This window comes from Quercus lobata, chromosome 2, assembly GCF_001633185.2.
Source record: "Quercus lobata isolate SW786 chromosome 2, ValleyOak3.0 Primary Assembly, whole genome shotgun sequence".
Lineage (NCBI taxonomy): Eukaryota > Viridiplantae > Streptophyta > Magnoliopsida > Fagales > Fagaceae > Quercus > Quercus lobata.
This window is the reverse complement of record NC_044905.1, coordinates 13152716-13166146: the sequence shown is the minus strand read 5'-3', so window position 1 is coordinate 13166146 and position 13431 is coordinate 13152716. Positions and strand designations below refer to the sequence as shown.

The window sequence follows — 13431 nt, the reverse complement described above, 5'->3', positions numbered from 1 at the left end:
AACCGATTAAGAGCGGCCAACATCCCAGTCAACACCTGTACTTCTTTCGGATTGCTCGAAGACCTAAGACGCTTCACGACCTCTATCTGGTCGGGATTTACCTCTATCCCACGGCTGGTGATCAAGTACCCCAAAAATTTGCCAGCCCCTACTCCAAAGGCACATTTTTCTGCGTTAAGGAGCAATCTATGTTTCCGCAACACCTCAAACACCCCCTGGAGATCCTCTACATGCCGTGCTTCTTGCTTGCTCTTCACCACCATGTCGTCAATATACACTTCAACCGAATGCCCAATTTTATCCCGAAACATTCTCATCATCATCCACTGGTATGTCGCCCTAGCATTCTTTAGTTCAAAAGGCATCATAGTGTAATGATAATTAGCGTCGGGGGATATGAATGCTATTTTCTCCTGGTCTTCGACGGCCAGGGCAATCTGATGGTATCATTGAAAGGCATCCAGGAAACTCATCCTCAGGTGCCCATAAGTGGCATCCACCAATTGATCAATTTTTGGCATGGGAAACAGGTCCTTTGGGCATGCTCGGTTCAAGTCTGTGAAATCCACACAGACCCTCCATTTGCCGTTCTTGTTCCTGATGACCACGGTATTTACTAGCCATTCCGGGAAAAAGGTCTCCTTTATTACTCCGGCCTCCTTCAGCTTCTCTACCTCCTGCTTTACTGCCTCAACGTGGTCTTTGGCTGATCTTCTCGATTTCTGCTTCTTCGGGGGATACGAGGGGTCTACATTAAGCTTGTGAACAATAAACCCGGGATCAACCCCAGGAACTTCATAGGGGTTCCAAGCGAAGACATCTATGTTTTGAGTCAGAAACAACAATACTTGGACCCTTTCCTCATTACTCATGCCCGCTCCAACTTGAAAATATTTATTAATGTCTGGTAATATCTTTACCGTTACTAGCTCTTCGGCGCAGCCAGCCCCCATTCCTTCTCGGGGCCCCTATGATTGCTATAAAGGGACATTCCAGGATGCATCTTCCCGCTCAACTTGCTCCTGTTCGAACCGCCCAGTACCTTTGTCTCTTACTAGTTGTCCGGCTGTTTCTCCTTGATTGACTTGATTCCCCTGCTTCCAATTTACTGTAGCAATAAGACACTGTTTGGCCGCTTGCTGGTCTCCTCTTATCATGGTGACACCCTGCTCGGTTGGGAACTTGATCTTTACATGTAGTGTAAACGAGACAGCCCTCATTGAATAGATCCACGGTCTCCCCAGAATGGCCGTATACGGGGAAAATGAATTTACTATTGTAAATGTCATTGCCACCTCTTTCCCTCCCACAATCATGGGAAGTGAAATTTGCCCTTCAGGAATCACTACTTTACCGTTGAACCCAACCAAGGGTGAAGTGTGCTTCATCAGGTCCTCTTTCCTCAGTCTGAGTCCCCTGAACAGATCCGAGTACATTACGTCAACCCCGCTTCCTTGGTCTACCACCACCCTTTTTACTAAGAAGCCATTTATCCAAGCCGTGACCACCAATGCGTCATCATGTGGTTAGATCGTTCCTTCCAAATCGTCATCGTCGAATGAGATAGGCTCCCGTGCAAACTTCATCTTCTTAATCGACGACTGTAGGTCCGGGTTACCCTTTACTGGTACTACTGTCAACACTCTTTTCCTTCTTCCTGCAACGAGCTTTTCTGGGGCAACATGAATAACTTCAATCACCCCTACAAGGGGTGGGAGAGGGTTTCCCCTTTGCCGAGTATCTTGCCCTGTGATTCCATCCCCCGAGTCCAGCACGAAATCCTTTAAATTCCCGGCCTTGACTAATTGCCCGAGGTGATCCTTCAACACACGACATTGTTCGGTAGTGTGACCTTTGTCCCGGTGATAAGTGCAGTATAGATTCTGATTCCTCCTGGATGGGTCTCCTCCCATCTTATTTGGTCATCAAAAATATGGCTCGTGTTTGATCCGGTCAAGAATCCTGTGTACCGGTTCCTTAAATGTCACATTCACTTCTCCCATCTGTGCGGTCAGCTCTTGAATCGTCAGACCCCCCCGAGATCTGAACGGGAAACCAGTTTGCCGGGGACGATTCATCATTGGTGCTTTACCTTTGCTCTGTAGCCAATGACTCTCGTAGCCCGGAATCCTCGGGCAACCCCATCCTAAAATTGCTTACTGCGACTCTTTCGTTATCCCCACCTATCTCATTGTATAGCTCCCAATACCAGCTGGTGTAGCTACTGAGGGTCTCTCCCGCCCTCATTTTCATTGATAGAAGCGCATCTACCGGCTGAGGTTCTCAGCTGCAGGTCACAAATCGAACACCGAACTCCTGAATTAGCTTGGAAAAACTATGTATGGATCCTTTTCGTAACCCGTTAAACCACCTCAAAGCAGTTGGTCCCAGACTCGAAGGGAATACCTTGCACATCAGCGCATCGTTATGAATATGCAAAGACATCATCTGAATATAATGACTGACGTGCTTTACCGGATCAGTTTTCCCGTCGTAGCAATTGAATGGCATGCGGGTAAACCTGTCTGGCATTTCGGCCCGCTCAATTTCGTTCGAAAATGGGGACCGAGCTTCTTTTTGTAAAGCACGACTCATAGTATCCATGACAGCATTTTGAGGCCGCCTTTCCTCCGAGGAGACTGAGTTCCTAACTTGATTTTCCCGAGAATGTGAGCGGTCTCGACATTGCCCCGACTCCCGAGAGGGAGACCGATTCCTATATCATCTAGATCCCCGCGAATGTGAACAGTTTCGGTATTGACGGGATTCTCGGGAATGTGAACAATTTCGCCGTAGTCGAGATCCAAACTGATTAGATCCCTCACCATATCTATTTCCCCCGATGCCAACCTCCCGTTGTTGGTCATCTCTGTCTCTTCTCCGACACCTACCTCTTACTTCCAGCTCTAAACCCCTGACTAGTCTGCGCAGCCGTTCAAGCTCTTCATCTCGTTCCTCCCTCTGCTTACATCCCATAGCACTAGAGACCGTCCGTTAGGTTTGGTATGATCCTTCTCCTGTGCCGGACATTTCTTCTCGTTGGTCGTGCTCCTTATCTTCTCTTTCCTTCTATCTGCGCTCTTGCCAGCTAAACCCCCGAGAAGACCCTACGGATCCACTTTCCGCGTGACCCCTCGAATGCCTTTTAGACATTTTTCCCAAGCTCGAGTCCCTCTAGAACCACATCATCGTAGGAGAGCCCCACGGTGGCGCCAATTGTGCGCACTAAAGATGGGCTTGCTGGGCCAAACCGCTATTTGGGCTCACAACTTATTTGTATGGTGGGTCTGGGTATCCTACTTTGGGTTGTTCTAGGCTTAGAGACCCAATGAGATCACTTTTCTCTCTTTCTCTACATTTTCTTCCTCTCAGACCCTCTCTTTCTCTCTCCTTTCTCCTCACAAAATTGCATCCCCCTTCCCTTCATTAGTTTCTCCTATATATAGCCCATTGTTAATGGGGTGATCATCATTATCCTTTTAACTAGTGCAAAGAGAGGTCCAATGTTGATAAATTTAAGTGGATGTTTAGGTATGAGTGGCTTTGGAAATGGTTCCCACTGCAGCAAATATGTTCGGCAGCGGAGTTTCCTAGGGTTCTGCCGAGCACTTAAACGGATATATGACCGAGCATGTGTATGTTGTCCGGGGATGATTTTTCGAGCAATATGTGAGCGGGGCACCTGCAATTCGCTTTTCAAGTATCCGGACAACACCCAACTTAGACTCGTAGTTATTGTGGGCTTGGGACGGGATTCTTAGCGGTGCAGAGGTTGGACCCCCGACCCATATTATCAATCCATGGCCGAAGGCCTAAATGGACTTGGATGTTAGGTGCCGTACAGTTACTATGCTTTTGTTGAACCACATTAACGTAACATTTTAGTCCACTTCGGTATGACTAAATTTAAGTGAAAGTCTTTTTAAACATAAATTCTATGAATATACAAATGTAATCTTTAGGACATTTATTCACTTGTTTTAATGTCGTTACTTTTAAATAAATTGCATAAGGTTGATTATACATTTAAGCAATGTGTGTGTGTGTGTATGTATAATTTTTATTTAAATAAATTATTCAAATTATTCATTCTCTTAAAAGAGATTATTATAACAATTTAAACTCATATCAAACTTATTTTGAATATGTATAATTTATTCTCTAAATTTTATTGTAGAGAGAGAGTACTTGTGATGGGGAACTAAAAAATACAACACCAAAATGTATGAATCCAAAATAGAGTTTTAAAAATCACAATGATTCATCAATGTAGTATTTTAGTCCACTTCAGTACGACAAGATTTAAGTGGAAGTCTTTTTAAACATAAAGGCTATGAATATGCAAATGTAATCTTTAAGGCATTTATTTATTTGTTTTAATGTCGTTACTTTTAAATAAATTGCATGAGGTTGATTATACATTTAAGCAATATATATATATATATATATATATATATATGTATGTATGTATGTATAATTTTTATTTAAATAAATTATTCAATATAAAGTAGAGTTGCAAGAAAAAATAAAAAAATCAAGAGAGAGAATAACCAATTTTTCAAGAGAGAATGTGAGCGAGAATGATAAGAAATTTATAGAAAATAATATGAAAAGAAAAAAAAGTAAAAAGTAATAAATATAGTAATAAATACCAAATTATTCAAGTTATGTTATGTAATAAAATAACATTATATTTTTATATACTATCTTTATAAAGAAGTGGACCCAATTGGACTAAATGGACCTAAGTGGACCTACTTGGACCAAAGTGAATTGAAATGCTACGCTAATGTGATTTAAAATGAACGTAGTAACAATAAATACTATACTTTACTTTTAAATATTATATAGATTTGTAAAACTTATATGCAATAAAATTTGTACTAATTATGGTATCATGAAAAAAAAAAGGATTTTTTTTATTATGTTGTTGATGTGAAACTAACCAATCATGTTACTATGTAAATGTTTTAGTTCGTGTCTGTTTGGGAACAAATTATTTAGCTGAAACTGAAAGCTTTTTGTTAAAAGTACTGTAGATAAAGCTAAAAGGTAGCAGAAATAATACAGCAGGACCCATGAATAGTACCAAAAAGTGCAATGGGACCCATGAATAATAGCAAAAATAAATTAAATAGTAAAAAAAGCTGGCTTTTTAAGCAATTCCAAATGCACACTTAGTAAACAATATCATTTATTTATTTATTTTTTTTTACTATTAAAAATTTAAATGAAAACATTCATAGGATGCATTATTTAAAAAAATCATATTGTTTGATTAATATTAATTTAAAAAATGCTTAAATGACTTCATGTACTAATAGATCTTACAATTGAAATGGATCAAATGGACTGAAATGCTACATTGATGTGCCTCGATATCGAGCTCCTTGAAAACTTTGATCATCTCTTCAAGCAATCCCTCTCTCCTAAGAAATCTCTCCTTCATGTCCTGATAGTTCAATCTGTGTGCAAGCCACACTGACATCATCAGCTTGTTCATGTCTATCACGTCCCTCATTATCACCATTGGACCTGGCTGCCAGTGCTCATTCTTGCTTTCAATGTACCTGCAATTTCAGCAGCCACAAGGCCCTCAACAGCATAGAATTACCTAAAAAGGATTTTTATTTTTTGGTGGCAAAACATATGGATTAATGACTAAATGTATATCCTATCATAGATTCATAGCTGCAGATACACCTGAATGGCCCTGTCAAGTAATGCAGAGCTGCCCATTACATGGCCTTCTAAGATATCATTCAAATTAGATGATCCAACATGTCTACAACAATCAGAACACTGAATGGGCAGGTTTTGAGAAAAAAATTTATTAAAAATTTAAAACAAATCAGATTATCCCAGGGTGGTTGTTGGCCTAAGTATGTCTATAACTCTTATAACTGATTAAGAACTGCATATGTAAGCTTCTGAATGAAGAATAACCCAATGCGACTTCACAGTCCATAAAAAGTGAATAGTCATATGTGCTTAGTCCATGTTCATGGCAAGAGCAAAGTGAAGCACTGATGAAAGTGTAGTGGTTGGCGGTACCACTAATTCTGTGCGTGATTCTAAATGTGTAATAGAGTCTATATCATTAATATCTACAAGAATTGGGTTGCACTAGGGGAAAATGAACAATAATAAGGAAAGAAGAAGATGCATGACCATACATACCTTGTTATTCTTTCTTTCATGCTGGTGATCTTTTCCATTGGGGTGGAGATGTTAATACAGAAATCAATTGCATCTCCCATGTCTGGACTACGATGATAGTTACCAATGGACTTGGTAGCTAGAATACTGTTAGGGTATATGATCTTTTGGTTATCATATCTCAGAAAAACTGTAGTTAGTATGTTCAACTTGTTGACTACCATCTGAAACCCAAAGAAACATAAGTTAGAACACAAATGAAAGATATATGCTTATATGAGTGCAAAATAAACATCTTATTAAACCTCCTTACCAGGACTCCATCCACTTCACAACGATCACCAACATCAAATGGGTGAATTACAAATAAGAAGATGATTGCTTCAAATACTGTTTTGCAGGTATCCCCAAACATAAACACCACCGAAACTAGCTGTGAACTTGTAAAGACAAGGAAGTGGGTAATTGGAACTTTGAGTATAATAAGCCATATTATCAATGTAAGGATAGCTACAAGAACGTTCAACAAAGTATGGAGTTCGTCCACAGCTGTTTTTGTATCAGTGAGAGACAATGCAAGTGCCCTTCTCTCTCCAAATGCTTAACCTAAAACAAAAGGTGAAGTTTACTTTATGTCACTGTTTCATAGAAAATAAATGAGAACACAACTCAGTTTTTTTTTTTTTTTTCACTAGGAAATGTCCATCAAATAAACGAGAACAAAAAGAGCATATAGTATCTTTTACATTGAGCACCATAGCCAGAGGCCAAGAGACAAAGAAAGTAATCATACCATCCAGTCCCTATGGAAGGACTTGCTGATAGCTGCTACTCCAAACAGATGCATCATCTTCAAAGCTTCTTCGATCTTTACTCATAAAGTGCATCACATCCTCGAGGTAAATTCATCTTATATAGAGGTTTGCATTTTATAACAATCAGGATGAATGGGACATCAATATTTAAAAAAACAAAAAATAAGACATGAACTACTTCAAGGAATGCTAGGAACAACATATTTCACAATCTTTCTCCCAACTTGTTAAAGTGTCAAGTTATGTTTGATGTTTCATCACTTTTACATGGGTCTGTCATTGATATCACTTTATTATGTACCAATCACAAAAAGCCACATCAATGCTGCGGAAAATGTTGTGGAAAGATTTGCGTCCCAAGACTTACTGATAGAAAAAAGAAAGAAAGGGAAAGCACTAGTATTTTACACCCTATTTTTGTCATCTGATGGAAGAAAAGAAACGGTGAAAGAATGTAGGAACTTACTCCGACCCTGGCTTTGCCACATTCTGAAATATCCTGTTGGCTGCCTCTATTGCCTGGCACTAACTTCTAATCTGCAACAAAGCTTTATCCTCGATTTTTGAATTCGGTAACTGCTCATCCAGAGTGGATAAATCCTCATGCTGGATAATATTAACCTTCCTCTTCATATTCCAAGCTGATATATTCTTCTGATTTAGCTTATGCAGGTGATCAACAGAGATCTCCTCATTTTCCCTTTTATACGTTGTCCTCGAAAATCTAGAATTCTTCCCAACCATGGGACTTCTTTTTAGTCTACCACTTCCTATCACCTTCATACTCCTAGGAAGCAGAGTTGTCCCAGGGTCACCAGGCAAAGTAACCCCAGCTTTCTCAAGCTCTTGAACCTCAGCCATAGCTTCCTCTTCTGCATCATGCCTTTTAAACAATGGCGAACTTGAGAGCATTTTGATGACATACTGATTAAACAAAGCCTCCTGGATTCGTTCAAAGAATGTGTTTACATGAAAGGTTGAAGCCAGGACCTTAACAAGCAGAGTTTTCATGAGCCATATTATGGTCAAGAAAACAAACTAGAATCTTATTTACATAAGGCAGAATTTTGTTCTCTCTCCTTTTTAACCTTGTCATGGAAAATACTATGCCACACAAGCAGAACCAAACCCAACCAGAGGCAATTCTGAAAGGATTTCCTTAGCCCATAAACAAAATACAATAACCGTATTCGCAAAAAAAAAAAAATTGCACCACTCGAATTCCCCAACCCGAGACTAAATGTCCACAGATTAATGTTAAAACCATTATTTCCCACTTCCATAATGGAAGATCCCACAGTGTCTTTTTATAATTGGGAACCAAAAGCTAAAAACTAAGGCCGCAATAATCAAAATAAGACTCCCAGATTGAAGCATTGTCAGTGTGCTGAATTTCTTTCTCTTGCGGGATGTCATCATTGTCCTGATAATCTTGATCTTTCTCAGGCATTCTTCCAGAGTTTGCTGAACTTTGACATGGTTCCTCTTGCGGGTCTATCAGCCTAGACTTGTTCATGCTCATCGCTGACTTCCAAGAACGTTGCCTAAATGAAACATTTGAACCACACTTTACAACCTCCGCTCCACCTAAATTCAAGTACCCTTGGCGGTTTTCTTGGTCCGAAAGCTCTTTATTTCTTCGTCGTAGAGACTCACTTCTTCCCTTAAAGTTATTGCTGCATGGACGTCCGTTAATATCATCAGGCTTGATTACTACTTCTCTTTGACTTTGAGCCATCTGATAGTAATTTCTTTCTCGTTCTTCTTTGTGTAAATGGTGGTGCTGTTATTGTTTAGCTGAAGAGAAGAGCTTGGTTTCAAGGGCTTTCAGAAAGGTTCCATAAAAAGAATTCGACCAACTTGTATAAGCACTATTTTAGATGTGCTTCTTAGCAAATGGCAGTCCACTAATTACTTATCATCAATACCGAAGAATATCGAGTTTAAAAGTGGCTAGCTTTGAAATTAATTGCGTGGGGGGAAGTAACTTGCCTGAGGTGCTCTGCAAAGTTTCTCAGTCTATAATATACGTGTTGAAAAAAAGTAAAACTATTCATTTTTCTATCATCAACTTTCCACTAATCTAAGTATCATTTTTGTTTTATTGTTGATGTACCTTGCGTCCTTGCCCAACCCCTCAAAGGAAGAGAGAGGTAGGTTCAATGCCTACCAGAATAAGACATCTAATTATAATAAGGAAAATTTATTAGATACTAAAATAATACAACTGACGGCAAGGCTATTATGTATTTCCTGATTTTGATTTCCTAAAATTTTTGTTTAGACTATAATTTATGTAAAAATGCTTTTCTTACATGCTGAGGTGATGAGTGATTTGTAGCTGTCACGGGCATAGAATAGAACTAGAATCGCTATGAAGGAGGGACATCTAGGCTCATCAAACATCATCTCAAACCGTACTTATTGGCAAGGAAGTTTATACCACAATGAAAATTTCAAGTGCTATTAAAAGAATTTGAATGTGGATTAGTTGGTTTCTTGTTTCAAATTGGGTCCTCATGCTTAAACACCTCCAGCCTTAATGTTAACGTCGAGAAAATTTGAACCTTTCAGTTCTAGATCACCGCAGTCCAAAGGCACCCAGAAAAAGAAAATAAAAAATTTACTCACAGAAGTGATTGGATTATTACTAAATTCAGTAACCATTCAGGCATTATCTAGTAATTAGTTAGATTAACAGAAGAAAGTACCAAATGGAGGAAATACAAAATGAAAGGAACTCAGCAAACAAGATTATTACATCATTACATGTGTTATAAACAGCTTCTCACTTGCCAGTTGCCACTTCAATTGATGCTCTGTACAATAGCGGATACCCTTCTAGAAGGAGATTTCCTCTTCTGCCGGTCCATTCTCTCATCTGCAACCTGTTCCAAGATCATAGTTCATAAAAACCCAAAGTGGAAGAAAAAAAAAAAAAAGACAGAACTTTTCCGTACCCTCTTGGCCATGTGCCGCAAAATATCTAAAATTTTGGAGAATTCCGGTCTCAAAGATGGATCTTGCTGCCAACATCTCTCAAGCAATTCCCCAAGCTTTGGAGGAGTATGACTCGGAATTGAAGGCCTCAGACCCTGAAATTTACGTCACCAAATCTCTATATTAATAAAAGATCTTTCTGTCTTCCACTAGTCTGCAAGGCCCAGTAAACAACTTCAGTTTTTTTTTTTTTTTTTTTTTTTTTTTTTTTTTTTTTTTTTTTTTAAATAAGAAATACCCTACACTTCACACACACACAGTCTATACCAGCAGGTTCTTTGTGCAGATGTGATTTGCTCGGCATACTCATTCATTGGAATGGACTAAATCCCTCTTTGTAGGCATGGAGATTAGGTAGTTGTGTCACCCGCTTAGTGGTCAAAGGTTCAGGGGCTAGAGCAATTATATTGTTGGTGAAAAAGTGGGTGATGATGAACTAAAATTTTCACTTGAACCAAAAGGGGAAAACACATGCACACACACGCACACACACAAACACAAAAAAGACCTAGAAACGAAGACAGAAACAGAAGATCTTGTTGGGGTAGACGAAGATTAACAAGATTTTATTTACAATATCAAAACATTTAATGGAGGAATACCATCTGAACCACACCAACTGCTGCTTGTAATGGCGTAAAGTGCTCATACAGGAGCTGGCATTTCAGTCAGAAAACAAGATGATAGATATGAAGTCTGTGCAACCATATATTTTTGAAGATATAGCAAGATATTGTTGTGTTCGATAACCTTGCATGCATCAACAACAAACAAAAAAACATGTCAAACGATTGGGGAAGCTACCAAAGCCACAAGATCAACACCATCATTTAAGCCATGCAACAGTGAGTAAACAACAAACCCATAAGAGGGTTGACAAATTCATGTATCAACTTTCAACAGTATAAAAGCTATATAGAGATTTGATAAAACAAAACTATATCCCAGTTTTTATCTATTATATATGTCCCTCATAACTCAAGGCCCACGCCCTCCTTGGTGCACCCTTATGTGTATGCTAGTAATATAAAAAATTGGTTCCATCATTCATCTATTCAAGCATTGTTTTGAAACAACTTCCCTAAAAGCCCTAGATTCATTTTTTCATTTAAAAGTATTTCTTCCCATTTTCCTCCCTGTTTGACAATCTTTTTTGGTTTTTGTGCAATTAAAGATGATATCATCTAGCATACCATATTCACATTTGCCTTCTTCTTTTTTCTTCAGTATTTTGAAACTGAATAGTAGGGTATAAGAACTAGAAAATTATGACTAGCTAGAAACTTAATATCCTCTGTTCAACTGAAATCAAGTAAAATGTTTAAAAAGCATTGAATTCATATATAAAGAAACAGACCTCTCAAGCCATCCAAAAGTATGTTCCAGTTTCGGTAGTCACACCAGATTGAGAAAATCAGCAATCTTGACAACCTGGTAGACAATTTTTTTGAAATTTAGTAGATAAAAACTTAGATAAATCTTAAAGCCATGTTTACAGCCATGAAACAACCTAACAAAGCTCCCATCCAGAAGAAGCAATAAATCAAGGATAAGAATGCATGCAGCTGCCCTCTACTCTGGAAGCAGAAAGAAAAGGGAATATTAATCTAAAAGAAATACATAGGCTATTAAAAAATTTCATGACAATCAGTAGTGCCCTTTCATCAACTTTCATCCATTAATACCTAATAAGCTCTCGTACCTGTTAATAACAATATTCGAGAAAACCATAAGTAGAACTCTGACTTCTGAGTCCTTATTAAACTGAAATTAACGCCTTCACATCCTATCATGCTACCTGCAATCATGTGCTGAATCAATTAGGGGTCACTAGTCAAAATTTTAAGTTGGGGAGTAGTTCCACATCATGGGTAGTAGCCAAAATTGTTAATCGAAAAGTAGTTCACAGTTAAATTGGTCATTGTACTTCAGAAAATGTAGCTGTCCTTTAATTTAAACTAACTAGTCAAATAGGTTAAAACATATTTTTGACATGATTGTTTTTAACTATGTCATCATAAACCCAATGAACCCATCATCAGGCTATGATGGTTATGAAGCAGAGGACCAGCATGCATCAATATCTCTAGACTAAGACAGTGATCAGCGAGTAAGCCATGACTTTAGGTAACTCCAGGGGAGGTAAGAAGTAGTCCTTAATATACAATAACAACAAAAAACATACATATCTAAAGGGCAATAACCTAAAAATGAAAATCTCTTATTCCATTTCCACCCATCAAAAGATTGGCAGCTTTCGAGTCCTGATGGATTATATTATTGTGGTGCTCATAAATGCTTCCACCAGATATGTACTACAATAATTTACCAATTATGTATTTTTAATCAAAATTCTATAACTAATGAATGTAAATCAGAGCACCACAATACATATGCCATAAAAAATTAAAATTACCCATAACAATACACAGGCTTGGAGATCTTGTACATGCCCCGAGGAATTGGATTACATTCTTGTGCTGGATATTCCTGAATGTAGGCCATGAATAGCAACTTTTCTTTTTATAAAAATATCCATAAATATTGTCTCAGCATATTAAAAGTTAATGACATGTTACAAAGGCTTATAGTCTAATGTTTGTGTTCCTTATTAATTTGAAATTATATTACTTAAGAAATAAACTTTTTTTTTTTTGGGTGTGTGTGTGTGGATTGGTATGCAGCCAATAGGTCTTGAAGCTCTGCCCTTCTGCTTCGAGACTCTGTATTACACACGCACAAAAACACCCCAAATTATATTTTATAATATGGAGTTACATATACAGAAAGAAACCCAGAAAAGAGAATGAATGAAAAATGATGAAATTTTGGGTAATACTACTGATTTTCCAAAAATAAAGATACTTAGCCGAAGGGCTGTAACAACCATGCATAAGAGAGAGTCAGAGGTTATATAATATAGCTAATTAATCGAAGAGAGAGAGAGAGAATTGTGTGTATGTAATTGTAAAAGTACATGGAGGTTGAGGAACTCAGGCCTTTTGTGCTCGCCCTTGGACATGTTAATGGAGATAAGCTGGACACAGCTGTGGACAGGGGTGGTCCGTACACTTTTACTGGAGCTACCGTTGTAGGAATGGGAAGTTCGGTAGCTTTGGCGGGTTTTGGGTTTCGCTTGCTCTCTCTCTCTCTCTCTCTCTGAGTTTGATATGTGTACCCTGGGAAATCTAGGTAACTAATTTAGTTTTCTCAACTATTTAATTAGTAGTTAAGGTTTTAAAACTATATTTTTTACTAGTATCTTGAGTCTAAAAGGTCCGATTTAGGGCCTATAAATTGAGTTTTTGGAACTCGATTTTCATGGATTGATCACGTCTGATGTGGTGTTTTTTTCACGTGGCATCTACCTAAAAATCGAGTCTCTAAGACTCGATTTCTAACCCAAAAAAAATTTAAAAAATTTTAAATCTCATGTACAACCCGAAATACCCAAAAA

The 13431-nt window shown here is 38.2% G+C and overlaps 1 long non-coding RNA gene and 1 pseudogene across 4 annotated transcripts; both read right to left on the bottom strand.

Annotated features, from left to right (window-relative positions):
- Positions 1 to 5317: 5317 nt before the first annotated feature.
- Positions 5318 to 8712, bottom strand: LOC115959664 (annotated as a pseudogene).
- A 941-nt stretch (positions 8713 to 9653) lies between these two features.
- On the bottom strand, positions 9654 to 13143 carry LOC115974568. Of its 4 annotated transcripts, none has more exons than XR_004087969.1 (8): positions 12952 to 13143; positions 12391 to 12697; positions 11677 to 11772; positions 11485 to 11551; positions 11332 to 11405; positions 10577 to 10724; positions 9935 to 10069; positions 9654 to 9862 (listed from the first exon to the last, which is right to left on the bottom strand). It is a non-coding gene; the product is annotated as an uncharacterized LOC115974568 (long non-coding RNA). The 4 variants fall into 4 exon arrangements; XR_004087970.1 differs by having other exon boundaries at positions 12391 to 12464; XR_004087968.1 differs by having other exon boundaries at positions 10242 to 10724; positions 12391 to 13143.
- Between the last annotated feature and the right edge of the window lie 288 nt (positions 13144 to 13431).